The sequence below is a fragment of the Cervus elaphus genome, chromosome 11 (genome assembly GCF_910594005.1).
Source record: "Cervus elaphus chromosome 11, mCerEla1.1, whole genome shotgun sequence".
NCBI lineage: Eukaryota > Metazoa > Chordata > Mammalia > Artiodactyla > Cervidae > Cervus > Cervus elaphus.
This window is the reverse complement of record NC_057825.1, coordinates 44,647,234-44,664,623: the sequence shown is the minus strand read 5'-3', so window position 1 is coordinate 44,664,623 and position 17,390 is coordinate 44,647,234. Positions and strand designations below refer to the sequence as shown.

The 17,390-nt window shown below is 44.6% G+C and overlaps 1 long non-coding RNA gene across 1 annotated transcript in view; it reads left to right on the top strand.

Annotated features, from left to right (window-relative positions):
• The first annotated feature begins 1,027 nt into the window (after nucleotides 1-1,027).
• LOC122703420 overlaps nucleotides 1,028-17,390 on the top strand; it is a 114,805-nt gene continuing 98,442 nt past the window's right edge. Inside the window, exons 1-2 of the long non-coding RNA XR_006343486.1 lie at nucleotides 1,028-1,199; nucleotides 6,997-7,247. This is a non-coding gene — a long non-coding RNA (uncharacterized LOC122703420). The remainder of the gene's footprint in view (nucleotides 1,200-6,996; nucleotides 7,248-17,390) is intronic.

Here is a 17,390-nt window from a genome sequence, read left to right as displayed (position 1 = left end):
CATGTGCTCACATTTTAACAAACATCATGACCTTTACTTAACACAGGGCTGGGGAAAAGCCAGGGCAAGTGTTCCCACTTTGAAGAGCCTCATAAATGTCATGGCATCTTCCTACATGGGGATGAGGAGCCCACTGTTGCCTGAGTCAATTTTCCAGATGTGATGGTGGGAAAGGACTGGTGGGGGGCATGGGTGGGATGGGGAGGAGGCAGCCAGCTGGTATCATGGAAAAAACCCTGGATCTGAGTCTCGGTCAGAGGCTGGTTGGGCTTCCAAGGTGCTGTACTGGTAAAGAATCTGCCTGCAATGTTGGAGGCTTGGGAGATGCGGGTTTGATCCCTGGGTCGGGAAGATGCTCTGAGGAGGAGCCTGGTGGGTTACAGTCCTTGGGGTTGCAAAGAATCAGACACGACTGAGTACACACGGTCACACAGAGGCTGGCTAACCTAACCACACAGACTGCAGCTGCTGGCAGTCCCACCTCCCTGCAGGGTCTTTTCTCAGCTGTGATGTGGGAGATGGAGGAGGCGTGATCCATGCCTGGTATTTCTCACCCAGAATGTATAAGCTCGTGGATGTGAGAACCCTTGAAAAAGCCGCTGGCTACTGATTCAACAGTAGCAGTGCAAGAGAACACATCCTGGACTTGGTGTTTAAAGTCTCAGGTTGGATCTGAGCTGCTTCTTGGTCATGTAAATTTAGGCCAGGTACTTCATGTCTCCAACCCTCAGTTTCCTAACCTGTCAGATAAAAACACCCTGGATCTAACTCCCTTGAGAGGTGGATTAAATGAGCTGGGAATGCTCAGGAAGTGCTGTTATTTGATGCTGTCAAAGGTCAAGGCCTCTTATTTGGGATTAGGGAGCAGGACACATGTGGCCTCTACAAGCCCGTTCTCTCTCAAGGGAGGAGAGCACTAGCCAGCCGGTGGCCATTGGTTATCTGGACCAAGGGCTGGTTTCCTGTGGGAGCTTTTCTGTCTGAGCACAGTTTCGTTTCCCCTCTTACTCTTTTGGTCCAAGGCCGGAAGTGTGGGGGTGTGCGGGTTTCTCAAGCTGGGACCTTGCAGAGCACGCTCTGCTCACTGGTATTCTTGCCATCACTTCTCCCTGGTTCATGGAACAGAAAGGAGAGCCTGGTTACACATCTCACTGGTTTCTCTGTTTTCTTTCTGTGACTTATTTTGGTGAATATTTCAAGTAAGTACTTTCGGGGAAGATACCGGTAGCTCAGCTGGTAAAGAATCCGCTTACAATGAGGGAGACCCGGGTTTGATTCCTGGGTTGGGAAGAGCCCCTGGAGAAGGGATAGGCTACCCACTCCAGTATTCTTGGGCTTCCCTGGTGGCACAGATGGTAAAGACTCCTCCTGAGGTGTGGGAGACCTGGCTTCGATCCCTGGGTTGGGAAGATGCCCTGGAGGAGGGTGTGGCAACCCACTCCAGTATTCTTGCCTGGAGAATCTCCATGGACAGAGGAGCCTGGCAGGCTGTCCAGGGGTTGCAAAGAGTCAGACACGACTGAGCGACTAAGCACAGCACTCCTTGGCTTAAGTTTTCTGCTCCCCCATCTTTGCACTAGGCAATAAGTCTTCCTTTGGTGTCTAGCCTGCTGTTCTTGAGGAAGAGGCCAGGGTACCTGAGATCACCATTTGCCTGGGAACTGAGAGGGTTTGGGCATTTCTATGATATGGAATTCGTTCCGTGTCCTTCATGAAGAGTGGAAGCCATTTGCCTCCCTTCTGTCTTTCCTTGCAGGCATCTGGCACTGGCTGGAATTTCTGCCAGTGGCCCACTCCTCTTTGTCTGGGTCTCGTGTTCAATGCAGACATCCTGGGAGTTGCCACAATCTTCAGGAGTGATACTTCCTATTTACAGAGTCAAGATCCAGCCTGGGAGGACTTTGTAACTTCCCCAGGCTTGCTACTTTTTACCATCTCATGTTTTCTATAATCATTAGCTGTGAAACTCATACAACAAAAATGAACTGAGCACTTCTGGTGAACATGTGGAGATTTGAAGAGAGTGGGCACTCAGAGAGGGCCCCTTCCCTGAACCTTGCCCTGTGCATCTCTTCCATCTGGCTGTTCCTGAATTATAGCCTCTTAAAATAAACCTGTAGATGGGGAATAAGTGTAAATCTATGGCTGAGAAAAAAAAAAAAAAGAAGAAAAAAAAGAAAAAAAAAAAAGAAAGAGAAAAATAAATAAATAAATAAATAAACCTGTAATCTAAGTGAGTAAATGGATTTCCTGAGTTCTGTGAATCACTCTAGCAAATTAATCAAACCCAAAGAGGGGTTTCATTGAACCTCTAATCTAGAGCCAGTTGGTCAGAAGCACAGGTGACAGTCTGGGCTTGCATTTGGCATCTGAAGTTGACGGGGGATGAGGGCAGTCTTGTGGGGCCGAGTCCTTAACCTCTAGGATCTGACACTGTCTTCAGGTAGATAGTGTCAGAAGTGAGTTGAATTGTAGAACACCCAGCTGGTGTCATAAAATTGCTTGTTGGTGTGGGGAAAAGCCCCACCACCCACTGCAGCAAAGCTGGGTTGATCCAGCTCTTTGGTCAGCAGGCTGGTTAGGGATCAGCCACAATGTCCCCATAGCCATCCCAGACTGCCATGCAGCTGGTGGGCAGTAACCCTCTCCTGACTGGCCTTGGACTCAGGCCACCTGTTCCTACCACATGTACTAGTTGTCTCCTCACTCTTGCACCTATTTTGAGGGTATATGAGCTTGGCCATTTTAAACAAAGGAGGTAAACCTATTCATCAACTGCTGTGAGTTCTGGGTTGTATTCTCACGCTCACAAAATCTCTGTAGATGTAGGTGGAATGCAGTCCCCCTCCAACGGAAGCAATTGGAGGGGTCGTGACTGTGCTGGTTGTCCATCAGCTGTTGCTGGCCACACTCCAGAGCTCATGTGATTTGCCTTGAGAGATGCCTTCAGAGAAAGGGACCAAAGCCTTGTGGTTCATATGAGCTGGAAGGACTTTATGAACCATTTCCTCCTCTGAAAAATGGGGATCCTGCTAATACCTTTCTCATAGGGTCATTGTAAGGATTCAGTGAGTTAATTCAGGTGAAGCATTTAGAACAGGACCTGGCACTAGAAAGCACTGAGTAAATGTTATTAATTATTGTTCATATCATCACTGTTGTCTGGTATACCTCCTTCACTTCACAGATGGAAGGGGAAGTTCAGGATTAGGAACGTGCCCAAGGTCACACAGCTATAGACTATGGCACAGTCAGCTCCAAACAGCCAACTCTGTGCCAGGTTTCCTGTGTTAAATGGCCACATGACAAAACCATAGGAGAGACCATGCAGCAGTGTGGGTTACAAATGAGTGGTGTAGACTTTCAAACATCCTATCAATCATCAAAGGCATGTGTTCCCAATATTTTCATTAAGCAGACTTTGGTTTTCAGAGCAGTTTTATATAATTTTTGTCAATACCACATATGAGTTCCCATATGAAACTCCCATATGAAAAAGGGAAAAAATTTCCCTGTTTACTAACATCTTACCTTCAGTTCAGTTCAGTCCAGTTGCTCAGTCATGTCCAATTCTTTGTGACCCCATGAATCGCAGCACACCAGACCTCCCTGTCCATCACCAACTCCTGGAGTTTACTCAAACTCATGTCCATTGAGTCGGTGATGCCATCCAGCCATCTCATCCTCTGTCATCCCCTTCTCCTCCTGCCCCCAATCCCTCCCAGCATCAACTCTTCCCATGAGTTGAGTCAACTCTTCCCATGAGGTGGCCAAAGTAACATCTTACCTTAGTATGACACATTTGTCCCATTTAACAAATCAATGTTGACCCACTACTATTAGCTACAGTTCATACTTTATTCATAGTTCCTTGATTTTTTACCAAATTTCCTTTTTCTATCTGGGGTCCCATCTGGACACCACATTACATTTAGTTGTGTCTCCTCGGACTTCTCCTGACTGTGCCAGCTTCTCGGACTTTGTTTTCGATGACCTTGGCAGTTACAAGGAGTACTGGGCAGGTATTTTGTAGACTGCTTCTGTTCCTCAACTGGGATTTGTCTGAGCTTTTTCTCATTGAAAACTGGTATTTAGGGTTCTGGGGAGAAGAACACAGAGATAAAGCATTACCTCATCACATCAGGTCGAGGGTACATCCATCAATGTGACTTATGACTGTTGGTGCTGACCTTGGGTTGACCTCTGCTTGAGGTAATGCTGGGCAGGTTTTTCCACTGTGAAATTACCTCCACTCTCTTCCATACTGTGTTCTTTGGAAGGAAATCACTATGTGCAGCCCTTTAGAGACTCTTTAAGAAGTTATGTTCCCCTCCAGGGTGAGGTATCTGCGTAAATTATTTGGAATTCTCCTGCATGGAGAGATTTGTCAGTATTTATATTTTTAAATATACATGTAATGTTATAGTTAGCTAATATTTTAAGGTACAATTTAAGATATATATATGTACGATTTATGGTATAACATGTATAATTAGGGAGAAATTTATTCTTATACTGAATGTAATCAACCTATCAGAGTCTTCTTCTTGATAATATATATTATTTGTAGCTAAGGTCTGGTCAGATCTGACAAGAGCATCATGCTTTTAACACTTATGAGAGCTGGATTTTATCGAGTGTCTATTCTGTGCCAGTGCTGTTCCCAGCGCATCATTTGCTGTATTAACTCAGTCTCCCTGAAGTGAGAACTATTATCATGTCCATTTTACAGATAAGGAAACACAAGCCCAGGCAGTTGGATACCATGCTCATATGGCTAGGAAGAGGCAGAGCTGGGGGGAACCCGGCAGTTTGGCTCCAGAGCCCCTTTTGTGGCCTCCCCTTCTGCGTGCCTTGCCTGGTCAAGCCTCAGTGCCAGAAACACACTGTCATTCAGTCTCCTCAAGGGAAACCAAGTTGCCATCACCAGAGGAGGCAAGGCTGTGCCAAGGGTGCAGACCAGTGAGGGCTGGCCTCGAGCTTCCTTGAAGCTCCCGGCCACTTCCAGGTCTGAGCCAGGCACAGGGCAATCTGAGCTGTTTGAATTTGGCCATTGAGCAGAGGCTCCACAGCCTCAGTTTTATCACGGAGGTCAGTGCCCTCATCAGAGTGCTGCTTGAGCAAGAGAGGAGTGTCCACCAAGCTTTCAGCCCCAAAGCTCCCAGAGCTTCTGCTGCGGGGCTCAGCTCCATGCTAGGGGCCCCAGCGCAACCAAGAGGTCATGAAACGAAAAGTCATTTAAAAATAACTCTGCTTTCACTTGCGTTTCTCCTAAACGGCTAAATGAACTGAGAGACATTTCTCCCACTTCCCCCAGCCCTGCCCCCGTTGCTCTCCCTGCAGGTGTCCCTATCCTTTTCCTGGCTCTCAGATCCTCCCCTGGCTGTTTCCTTCCTTCTCTGGATTTTTATGTTAAGAATGGCTGGCAGAGCTGGGCTCCTTCCCTTGGAGGATGGGGTCTAGAGGAGACGGAGGGGTATGGAGCCACCTTTCCTGGGAATGGGAAAGGCTGGGAACCCGTCAGCCTTGTGTCTCCTCACACCGCCTGGCCCTTGCTTGGTAAGGGACAGGGTGCCTGTCTTCATTTCCTAGCACTGCTCTAACAAAGTACCACAAGCTTTGGGCACCTCAAAACAGCAGAAATGGATTCCCTCACAGTTCTGGAGGCTGAATGTCAGAAATCAAGGTGTTGACAGGACCACGTTCTGTCTGAAGGCGCTAGGGGAGGATCCTCCCTTGCCTCCTCCCACCTTCTCATGATTGCTGGCAGTCTCTGGCATTTCTTGGCTTGTAAATTCATCACTGATATCTCAGACTCCGTCTTCACATGTGGCTTCTCCCATGGGTGTTTGTGCTCAGACTTCCCTCTTCCTGTAAGGACACCAGTCACTGAATTAAGGTCCACCCTGATCCAGGATGATCTCATCTTAACTTGATTACATCACCAAAGACGCTGTTTCTAAATAGGTTCTTGTCCACAGGTTCAGAGGCTAGGGCATATCTTTGGAGGGAAGACAGTTCAACCCAGCTCATAACAGTGCCTTATTGTTCAGAATTATTTTGACCTAGCCCATTCCTGTCCCCAGACCTGGTTCCCTCAGGCCTGTAAATTGTTTCCGTCTCTGTCAGGCAAACCAGAGCCCCCTGCCACCCTACAGCAGAACCTTCTTGTGGCTTCATGCCCTCAGAACCTCACTGAAGAGCAATGGACCAAGCAGGTACTTGCCTGATGCTGTGAGGGAAGGACCGGAAGCATAGCTAGTGGGGAGTACATTTTCTGGAACTGATAATTTTTCAACCACTTTTTAAAATGGTAATATGTTGACATAATGTTTTCCTGAGACTATGAGTAAAAATTATTTCTCCTGTGAAGAATCAGTATGAAATATAATATTAATAGTTATGTCATATCAGTGGGGAAAAGAGTAATTATTCAATAACTGAAGCTAGAAAAACATTCACATGGATAAAACTGCAACAGGATACCCACCTAACACCACATACGTGAAATCAACACTAAATGGATCAAGGATAGCATCAAAGCATGTCTTCATAAGTTCATCTTAGCAGAAAAGATAAATGGCTATTTTTTTTGCACTAGAGAAAAGAGTAATTTCTTTAATAAAGTGCAAAAAAGCACCAGCCAAAGAGAGGAAAGATTGATAAATCTGATCTGGTTAAATATATTATAAAATTGAATATCCATTCTCCATGAGTCAGCGTGTACATCAGGATACATGTATAAGAATACTCTTAATAGCTCCTTACATAATAATAAAAAACAAACCCAGAAATATCTTAGAATGCCCACTGACAGGTAAATAGATAAATAAACTGATACTTTCACAGTGGGATATTATACAAGATCGAATTTTGTTTTGGGGGTCTAAAGACTTTCGTGTTGTTGGTCTTCCTTGTAGGTTTTGTAATTCTTATCTATGAACTCATCTTCCATGGGAAACATGTTTCTAAGGACATCTTCCCTCCGTTCTCTAGATTGTGGAGGGGGAGTTCCTGCAAGGGAGGATTCAGTGTTGGTCTTCAGAACCGTGCACTACTAGACCAAACCTTAGGCTAGTGTGGCAGGACTGTTGACTCCATTTCTACCCATAACTGGGCAGATGAGTCAGTAAAACTTCTGCCTTGCCCTCTTCATTGACGCACAGCATGGTCCTGCCTCCTGACCTCATGATTCCATCTTGGCCTCATGATTCATGGAAACCACAACCCAGAAGAGAAACATATAGGTAAAGTAACTTACTGTTAATATTTTATATCTTGGGTTGAGACATGTTTACAGATGTTCAAATATGTATAGCTTTGAAATGAATTAATAAGATTGAAAACAGCCTTTTCTCATGCTAAAAAGAAAAAGGGTAGTATCTGCCAGTGATCGAGTGGTCAGACTCTATGACACCAAGAAAAATTAATGAAAGGGAAGCTTCTTTTCAAATGTGCTCTATCAGGACCTCCCTGGTGGTCCACTGGTAAGACACGAAGCTCCCAATGCAGGGGACCTGGGTTTGATCCCTGATCAGGGAACTAGATTCTACTTGCTGCAAAGAAGACCTGGCAGAACCAAATAAGTAAAAAGAAATAAATACTTAAAAAAAAAGTGCTCTATCACCCACCAGCCAGTGGTGTCAGCTCCATCCCTGACTCAGTCCTCCCTCAGACAGCGCCCATCACAGCATAACCCAGCTGTGCTTCCTCCCGGTCTTGGGCAGTACCATCTGGGAGTCCATATTTGGTTGAGCTGCAGAGGGAGGGTGTTTCTGTGGCCTGGGGCCTGGAGCACACCTCCCATGAGAGGAATGAGCTCCCCCTCCTTCCAGGGAAATCAGCTAGGCAGCATCTTCACTGCACACAATGGCAGAGACAGAGAACATGTCACACCATTGTTACTAATGGGACCCTCCTTTTCAATTAAAGGATTAGTGTTGGGCTGGCAGAGAAACACTTGCGGGGTACTTCATCATTTCCTCTCGCTCTTATATAAGTAAGACTTTCCTGCAGCACACATACCCCTGAACCAGGGTAGAGGTGACAGGAAGGAAGGAGGCCCCCTGAGTATTGTAATTACAGGGGTACCTGCAGCTGCAACCACACCCACACACTGAGAGTCCACAGAAGGAGGGTGGGGAGCAGGCGGTTAAGAGACAAGAGAACAGAGAGAGGTTATTTGTATCTCCAAATTTGGCCCCAAACTGTGAGATTTGCAAGTGACTCTGGGGGCCTATTTTCTCCCATCCTATTCTACTCCCAGGCCTAATTTACTTAACAAAATGAATGATGATGGTTCTTTAGAGTTTACAAAATGCTCTGGGTAACATCATCACATTTGATCCTCCTAAAATGAAGTCCTGTGAGGTGGTTGTGATTGTGACCTTTATTTTACAAGTGAGGAAACTGAGGTTCAGAGTGACTCAGTGATTGGTCAAGGTCACAGACTCAGTGGCAGAGCTGAGAGTAAGACTTTGACTCCCTGAGTAGCATTCTCACACCATGCTGTGGTTTTATCACTAAGATCTTGGCAGTTGCCAGAGAGGGTGCTAGAAAAGCATGGAACAACCACCTACCCCCTGGGCTGGCATCTGACCCTTTCCCACTGGGCAGAGTAGGAGCGAAGGAACAGGGGTGGCATCCTGGCCCCCTCCCCAGCTGCGGGGAAGTGGTGGCTCTGAAAGGAAATACCCAGAGTTGCCTTCTGAGCCTAGGTGGGGCTGAGGGAGCTGTGTCCTTGAGCAGCAAAACTCTCTTCCCTTGCTGTCTGTACCTTCTGCACAGTAACCCATCGTGCCTCTGAGTATACTGTTTTCTCTGGTGAGTCCAGGAAAGGAGCACTCAGGAATTGTTTCCCTTTCATTTAAAACAACTGTTTAAAAGAACTGCTTCAAAGTTTGGTGTTCTGGTTTTTGTCAAGTAGGCTCATTGTAAAAATAATTTGGGAAATTACAATCAAATTAAAAGAAGAACAAAAGAGTCACACCACCCAGAGATAATCACTTGTCCACCACGAACTTAGCCCCTGGCTGGGAATCTAGCCAAACACAGCTTTTTCTTACCTCCCTTCGAGGCCCCACATAAATTCTAACAGAAAACATTCTGCTTCTACTTAGGATGTAGAAAGCTGTAAGAGAATAAAGAACATAGCCGCTACCCAAACAATGAGAAAAAAGTCTACACATCATAAGTCTTCCTGAATCCACCAGAGAGAACCAAGGTCACAAGGCAACCAAAACGAGCTGAATGCCAAAGAATGCCTCTGATAAGTACACCACATAGCTGAGGACAGAAACAGTGAACTTGAATATACACCAGTAGAAATTGTCCAAAATGAAACACAGAATAGAGTGAAAAATAGAGTACTGAAGAGTAGTAAGGGGACAGTTCTGGTGGTCCAGTGGTTAAGACTTCGCGCTTCCAGTGCAAGGGGTGTGGGTTTGATCCCTGGTCGGGGAACTAAGGTCCCGCATGCTGCAGCCAAGAAAATTAAAAAATAAAATGCTAAAAAGAGCTGCTTGTTTAAAAAAAAAAGAGAGAGAGAGAGAGTTGTAGGACACTATCAAAGGGTCTAAAATGCAACTGACTGGAATCCAGAGGAAGAGATGGTGGTATCTGGCTCTGTGTTGGGTGAAGCTAAATAGGAACCAGACTCCTCCTTACCTGTGAGGCTGGGTGAGCACTGGCCTTTGCAGAAGAAAAGAACATCTACCTTTAGTGTAAGATGTAAAAGAAGGTGTAAAAGAAGAAAATCTACCTTTAGTGTCAGAGCCTGTTGCCTAGACAGGGGACTACCACTCGATAGCGGTAGTGGAGACTGCAAGTGTGCTACACCTAAGGAATCCTAGTCAGGTGGACCTGAGCCCTAAAGGTGACTAGAGCCATGTAAGCAAATAAGAATAACACACTCAGAGAGACCCAGCAACCAGGAAAATGAAATCTAGGAGAGGACTCAGAATAAATGGCTCTGAGCCAAGTATAACTGCTGGAGGATACATGCAATGTTTGAACAAAAAGTAACCTTCTCCAGTATTAGTAGGCTTTTGCTGGGTGATGCTGTGATAGCAACCAACCCCAGAAATGCCATGGCTTATGAAAAGAAAGGTTTTCTTCTCAGTTATAATACCTCTCCTTTATGAGCTGGCTCTGACTCTGTCTATACCTTTTTCATTTTGGACTCAAGATAAAAGAACAGCCCCTACCTGGAATGTTCAGCTTATGGAGGAGGGAAATGAGATGACAGAACCATGTGAAATCTCTTGACATTTCTTTTTGGAAGTGGCCTGTGGGTCTTCTTCTCACATTTCATTGGCTAGCGCAAGTTGTCTTCCAAACACACTGTCAGTGGAGTAGAAAATAACAAACATCTCACAGAGGGGGAAAATGGTTGGGAACTGTGAAAAGATCTAGCTCAGAGCATTTAAGACTTAAGAGGCATCAGTGCTTTTTTCCCCTGGAACTAAGATGGTGATTTTATAATTAAAAACTCAGTAGATTAATTTGAAACTTGCATGGGCAAAATGGAAAAAGTGTGTGTTGGCTACTGTTGTTTTTCAACCCATAGTACAGCTGAGGAAATCGAGGCCCAGAAGGGTTAAGGAATTATCCCAAGGTCACTCAGCTGTGGCAGAGCTGGTATTCAGTCCCAGGTAGTCTGGCTTCAGTGACTGTGCTGTTAGGGACGGTTCTTAATCATATTTTCTGCTTCTTAATAGCCATGCTATTCTGCCAGGATAAACAAGTAGGGGGACAGATCCAAGATACCTAATAGGAGAAAAAGAAATTTAAGAGGGAGAAAAGGAATTGGAAGAGCTGTAGGAATTAAATAAGTGATACAGGAAAATGCCTCTTAGTTTAAGAAAGATTTGCAATTTAAAAGGGCTTAGTGACCACTATGGAGAACAGTGTGGAGATTCCTTAAAAAACTGGAAATAGAACTGCCATACGACCCAGCAATCCCACTGCTGGGCATACACACCGAGGAAACTAGAACTGAAAGAGACACGTGTACCCCAATGTTTGTCACAGCACTGTTTACAATAGCCAGGACGTGGAAGCAACCTAGATGTCCACTGGCAGACGAATGGATAAGAAAGCTGTGGTACATATATACAATGGAATATTACTCAGCCATTAAAAAGAATGCATTTGAATCAGTTCTAATGAGGTGGATGAAACTGGAGCCTATTATACAGAGTGAAGTAAATCAGAAAGAAAAACACCAATACAGTATATTAATGCATATATATGGAATTTAGAAAGATGGTAACAAAAAAAAAAAAAAAGAAAGATGGTAACAATGACCTTATATGTGAGACAGCAAAAGAGACACAGATGTAAAGAACAGACTTTTGAACTCTGTGGGAAAAGGCGAGGGTGGGATGATTTGAGAGAATAGCATCGAAACTTGTATATTATCATATGTGAAATAGCTCACCAGTCCAGGTTTGATGCATGAGACAGGGTGCTCAGGGCTGGTGCACTGGGATGACCCAGAGGGGTGGGATGGGGAGGGAGGTGGGAGGGGGGTTTAGGATGGGGTACACATGTACACCTGTGGCTGATTCATGTGGATGTATGGCAAAAACCATTACAATATTGTAAAGTAATTAGGCTCCAATTAAAATAAAATAAATGAATTAGGAAAAAAAACCCAAAAATAAATTTAAAAAAATAGAAAAGGGCTCAGTGAACTCCAGGTTGGGATTGAGGGAAAAAGCATATATGTAGTAATAGCTTATAAAATTCCTCAACTCCCAGGATAAAAAGAAATCTCTATAAGCTTCCAGAAAGAAAGAATAAATCACTTATAATAAAGAACCAGACTGTCATCAAGTTTTTCATCTGCAACACTGGACATCAGAAGACTATCAGTAACATCTAATGAAAGAAGAGGACCTTGACCTAAGAATTCTGTAACCTCACCTGGCAGTCTTTCCTGTTAGGGTGGATATGATGGACTGCAGAGAGTATATCACCCACATGCGTCATTTAAGCAATTTATTGAAATGAAGAACCCTTTTTGAAGCAACAAATGTATCAAAGCAAACATCTCAGGATAGGGGAAGATGAAGAAGAGAGGAAACAGTAACAGAAATAAGCCTACTGTGTTTTGTGTATACTCGGTCGCTGGAAAGAAAGAAAGTGGTCACTCAGTCATGTCTGACTCTTTGCCACCCCATGGACTGTAGCCTACCAAGTTCCTCCATCCATGGAACTTTTCAGGCAAGAGTACTGGAATGGGTTGCCATTTCCTTCTCCACAGGATCTTCCCAACCCAGGGATCGAACCCAGGTCTCCCACATTGCAGGCAGACGCTTTACCACCTAAGCCACCAGGGAAGCACTACTTGGTTGCTAAGTCATGTCCAACTCTTTGCAACCCCATCCACTGTAATCCACCAGGCTCTTCTGTCCATGGGGTTTCCCAGGCAAGAATAATGGAGTAGGTTGCCATTTCCTCCTTCAGGTTGGGAAGCCAACCCAGGGATCAAATCCACATCTCCTGTGTCTCCTGCATTGGCAGGCAGGTTCTTTACTACTGTGCCACCTGGCAAGTCTATGCCTTTGTATACCTAAATCTAAGTGAATAATGATAGAGTGGCTAGTAATTTATCCTCTAAGTTTGGATTTATAATTATGGTGAGAGATTTAAGAACATTTCTTTATACTAAGAATCAAGCAGGCCAAAAATAAATAAAATCCTAGAGGAGTAGAAGATTTTATTAACAAACTCAGTTACAGTAATGTAACTAGGCAACCTATGAATAGAGTGAGAGAGTGAGAATGAGACCAGCTCTTGGTGGGTGGGATGGGAAGGGCCATTTCAGGCATACCAAATGTCCCTCTGAGAACATTTCTCCTGTCTGCTCACTGATCTTTAAATCAAGATGAGAAATGAAGTGCTTTGCTTTGAGGCTTTGTTCTGTGCTCAAAGATCTCCTAGGTCTTGAACAAGTCTTTATTTTAAACTATGGTGATCCAATCCACTCAGCACAAGGGTGCTTGTTAAATTCCATCCTGAGAAGAGCTTTAATAAGGAATATACAGGGCAGAGCATGAGTTCAAAGAGAGGGAGAGGGGTGGAGGAAGGACCCAGGAGATATTCAGGGCGGCAGTGCTGCTGTTCCTCAAGCCGACTGATCAGCCTCATCCCCAGCCCTTCCTACCCCCTTTCCCACCCATCCTTTCCCATGGTGTCTCCACACCTACATTTACATTGTAGTATGAGTGATGGGACAAAACATTCCTTTTTCTTTCAGCATAATTCCTGAGACAAGCAGCTGCTACTCATGACATTTCTCAAGCTGAGAGCATAGTGAAATGTGACTTTTAGCCCAGAATAAAAAAAAAATCTGAATTTTAATTGTGGAGCTCCTGGGCCAGCAGTGTCCTTGACATTTGAAAGCGTGAACATTATCTGGAGCAGCTCTCTGGAGGCTGACAGACCTTGCTGAACTTGAGCTGTTTAGAATCCATTGTAGGGTTATTTCTCATTTCTGTTCTCCAGTTAAACAGCAGCAGAAGGTTCACTTAGAATATAAATGCTCTTTTCAGTCATCCGGAGAACTAACTTAAAGTTTAAATGGCCATATTCTACAGAGAATGTAGTAAAATAAATATTGTATTTTTTCCCCTCATATTATTGATATGCAGGGAATATATGCCCGGGCTTCAGAGTTCCCTCAGGTGTCTCACTCTCCATCTTCACGTATATCTTGACCCATAGCTCCTTGGCTCTGCTATGACCTTCAAAAGCCTCAGTCTTTCCCCAACTGTACCTGTTTCTAGCTTCCCCCCCTTCCATGTGTGTATTTATTACAAGAATGACCTCACAATGGATGTCAGTGTTTTTCAATTATAAAAATTGCTTTATTTGGTTGTGTTTATGCAGAAATGCTATTTTTAATACAAATAGCTACTATTAAGTGCAAAAGCATTGTGTTAGGCATTTTAGACACATTTTTAGTTTGAGATTATTATTCTCATTTCTCAAATGGCATTCTGATTATCTGTAACAATCGTCCCCACATCTGATGGATTAAAATAAGTCAATATAATCATATGCTTAAACTTTTATTAGCTGTCTGGGTTCAGCTGGGTGGTTCACTCTTGAACCGTCACACGTGGTTGCCATTGTAGCCAAAATTTAGCCTCTGTGTACCAATACTGAATTGAATCTCAGAGTTTTGGGTGAAGTAGAAAAATATAGCTTTATTGCCTTGCCAGACAAAGGCGGGCCACAGCAGACAAATGCCCTCAAACCGTGTGTCATGACCTGGAGTCAATGAGGCTGGATGTCTAAGCTGCCTTCTTCACTCACATGTCTGATGCCCTAGCTGTGATGATGGAAGCGGTTGGAGGCTTGCCGAGCATCCCTGTCTTTACATAGTCTCTCCCTGTTGGGCTTCCTCCCAACATTATAGTATCAGGTAGTTCGACCCACATGACCACTGCCTTCCCCAGAGCTAGTGTTCCAAGGGACCAAGGCTTCTTATGACCCAGCATCACTTTTGCTGCACCCTGTTGGTCATTATATGAAGCCCCGTTTAATGCGGGAAGGAACCACAGAAGACTGTGGATACTGTGAAGAGGCAAGGTTTACTGTGGGGTGGAGGGTGTCTTTATAGACTCAGAAATCAAGGCTTTGATGCAATGTGTCCAAGATGACACTACTGCCAGCATGTGACAAAATTGAGATCTGAACCAAAGGGGTCCATCTGACCCCAAAACTTGTTTTTCTGTGTCATTCTCTACCTTATTGGTTATTTTGGCTCTTTAGTAGAGAATGTCTCTAGAATGACCTGTTTTAACTTTTGCCAGGCTGCTGACAGCATCAAGAGTATTTTGGTTGAGTTTAGATAGAAGAGATCAGGTAAAATGAGAAGCACAGATACCCCAAACTCCTTCTGGGGCTATGAAATCACCCATTTTCTTCAAATCAACGGATGTTTCTTTAGTGACTGGTCAGTACTGCTACCGTCCCCTAAGGAGTCTAAAATGTCCCCCTTTTAGCTCTACTCTAGGGACCATGGCAAACAGCCCTTTGATCCTCAGGGCACTGATGAGCAGTCATCCATTTAGACAGAATTTACATTGTCCTAATGTGACGACTTTGGCGATTCAGGAAGAGCTGCAGTGAGGGTACATTTAGGGGTAATAAATATCCCTTATATGTGGTATCCTATAGCTTTTAAAGCACAGTTATACATTTTATCAGTCAGGATAGACTGGGTTATGCTTTAAAAAAAGAAAAAAATTTCCTGTACATTGAAACAGCAGAGGTTCGTTTCTCACAGCCTGTTTCCTACCTATGTGTTAGGTCCTCTGTCCCCTTGCCTTTTGCCTCCTCCAAGACCTGGGACAAAGGAGCAGCCACTATTCAGAACATTGCTAGTATAGTGGTAATGTCACAGTAGGTCTCACTCAGAAATTAAATATTTGGTCTGCACATGACATGTATTCCTTCTGCTCAAAATTCATTAGCCAAAGGAAATCATCTGTTGGAGCTGGCCGTAAGGACACGAAGAAGTATAGTTCTAAAATGTGCCCAATGACTGTTTGGAAAAAGCGCTAATGATTACCACATACAAATGACCTTATATGTTTTCTTAGCAATTCGATGATGCAAGGAGTTGTAGAGTTATCCTCATTGTCCAGATGTACAGAGGCAACAGCAACAGCAGAACTTGTTATATTGTTAGTGCAAATCTGTGTCCCTGATGGACAGTGAGGCCAAACAAACCAAAACATCAGAGTTTGGAGCAGAGGAAGGTTTCTTGCAGGGCCATGCAAGGAGCTGGTGGTTCAGGCCCTCCAAAACCCCCTGAGTTTCTGGTTTCTACAAAGCATTTTCAAAGGTCAGGTGAAGGAAAGGGGTCACGGGATCTGTGATCAGCTCTTACACAATTCTCTGATTGGTTGATGGTGAGGTAATAGGGCTGTGTTATAGGAATTAACATTATCAGTCCTTAGATACCAGGAGGCCTAGGTCTGTGTGCCAATGGTCATCAAGTAGTTAACATTTTCTGCCATTCTGCATAAGGGATCTTAGTTCCCAGAGCAGGGATCTAACCTGTGTTCCCTGCAATGGAAGCACAGAGTCTTAACCACTGGACTGGTAGGGAAATCTGTGGTGGTGGTGGTGGTGGTGGTGGGTGTTCACATCTGTGAAACAACTCAGGAAATGTGGGAGAAGGCCTGCCCTGGGAAGACTCCACAGAGTACTGTTCAATTACAATATATATGAAGCTGTTATAAAAAAGTAAAGGTTGGTGAAGAAGGGTGGGGTTGGTATATGACATACAAGGAGAATAAATCTTCTCTTTTGCAAGGTTGGTTAATGACAGGCACCCTGTATTTCCCACCCTATCCATTGCCCTGTACTCAAGAGAGGCAGAGGAAACAATGCAGGAGCACTTAAGTCCATAGATAGGCTCAGACAATAAAGAATATGCCTGCAGTGCAGAAGACCCAGGTTTGATCCCTGGGACGAGAAGATCCTGTGGAGAAGGAAACGGTAACCCACTCCAGTATTCTTGCCCAGAGGAGCCTGGTGGGCTACAGTCCATAGGGTTGCAAAGAGTTGGACCTGACTGAGCAACTAACACTTTCATTTTTCCTAGATAGAGGGAGATGATTCACAAAGTCACCCCCAAATTGTAGGCAAAATGTGTGTAGATGTTCATTTTGGGAGAGGAAGGGTGCAAATTGTACTAGCTTGTCAGAGAAGTCTATGACCCCCAAAGGTTACTGAAAAGAGTAATGAACCAGTAGTCAAGAACTGAGTCCTAACTTTGGCTGCCTCTAACTAGGCTGGCAAACTTGGACAAGTCATTTCTCTTCTTCATTTGTAAAATGAGGGCCAGGACTTATTGATATCATGCTCTCTCCCAGCTCAGTACACACGATGCTGGATATCTGTGGCCAAGCAGATCTGAATTCACGTCTGGTTCTGACTCTCAATGGTTGCGGGCCCTTGTGTCAATTCTAGAACCTGTTCACACCTCTGTCAAAGGTGAATACCTACACAGTCTTCTTGGGAGGATTAGGGACTGTGAGGGGAGAACACCTGGCCATTGTTATTAAATGATGCTTCTATGAGTCTATGTTGGCTCAAGTCCTGCTGAGCACTACATATTTTCAGTGAGTAGGCATGGTCTGTCAGGAATTCAAGTTGTACCAAATCCAGATGTCGGCAAGGCCTTGCCCTTGAGCGGTTCCTACTCTAGAAAGGAAGTCTGGGTGGAAGCCCTGCCCAACTTCATCCATGTATACACCATGCCTGACTCATGTCTTGCCTGGGCTTTCCAGTAGGCCCAGCTCCTGTCCCTACTTGCTTGTCTACACAGGTACTGAGTCATCATGGGCTAAGACGTGACATGGGCT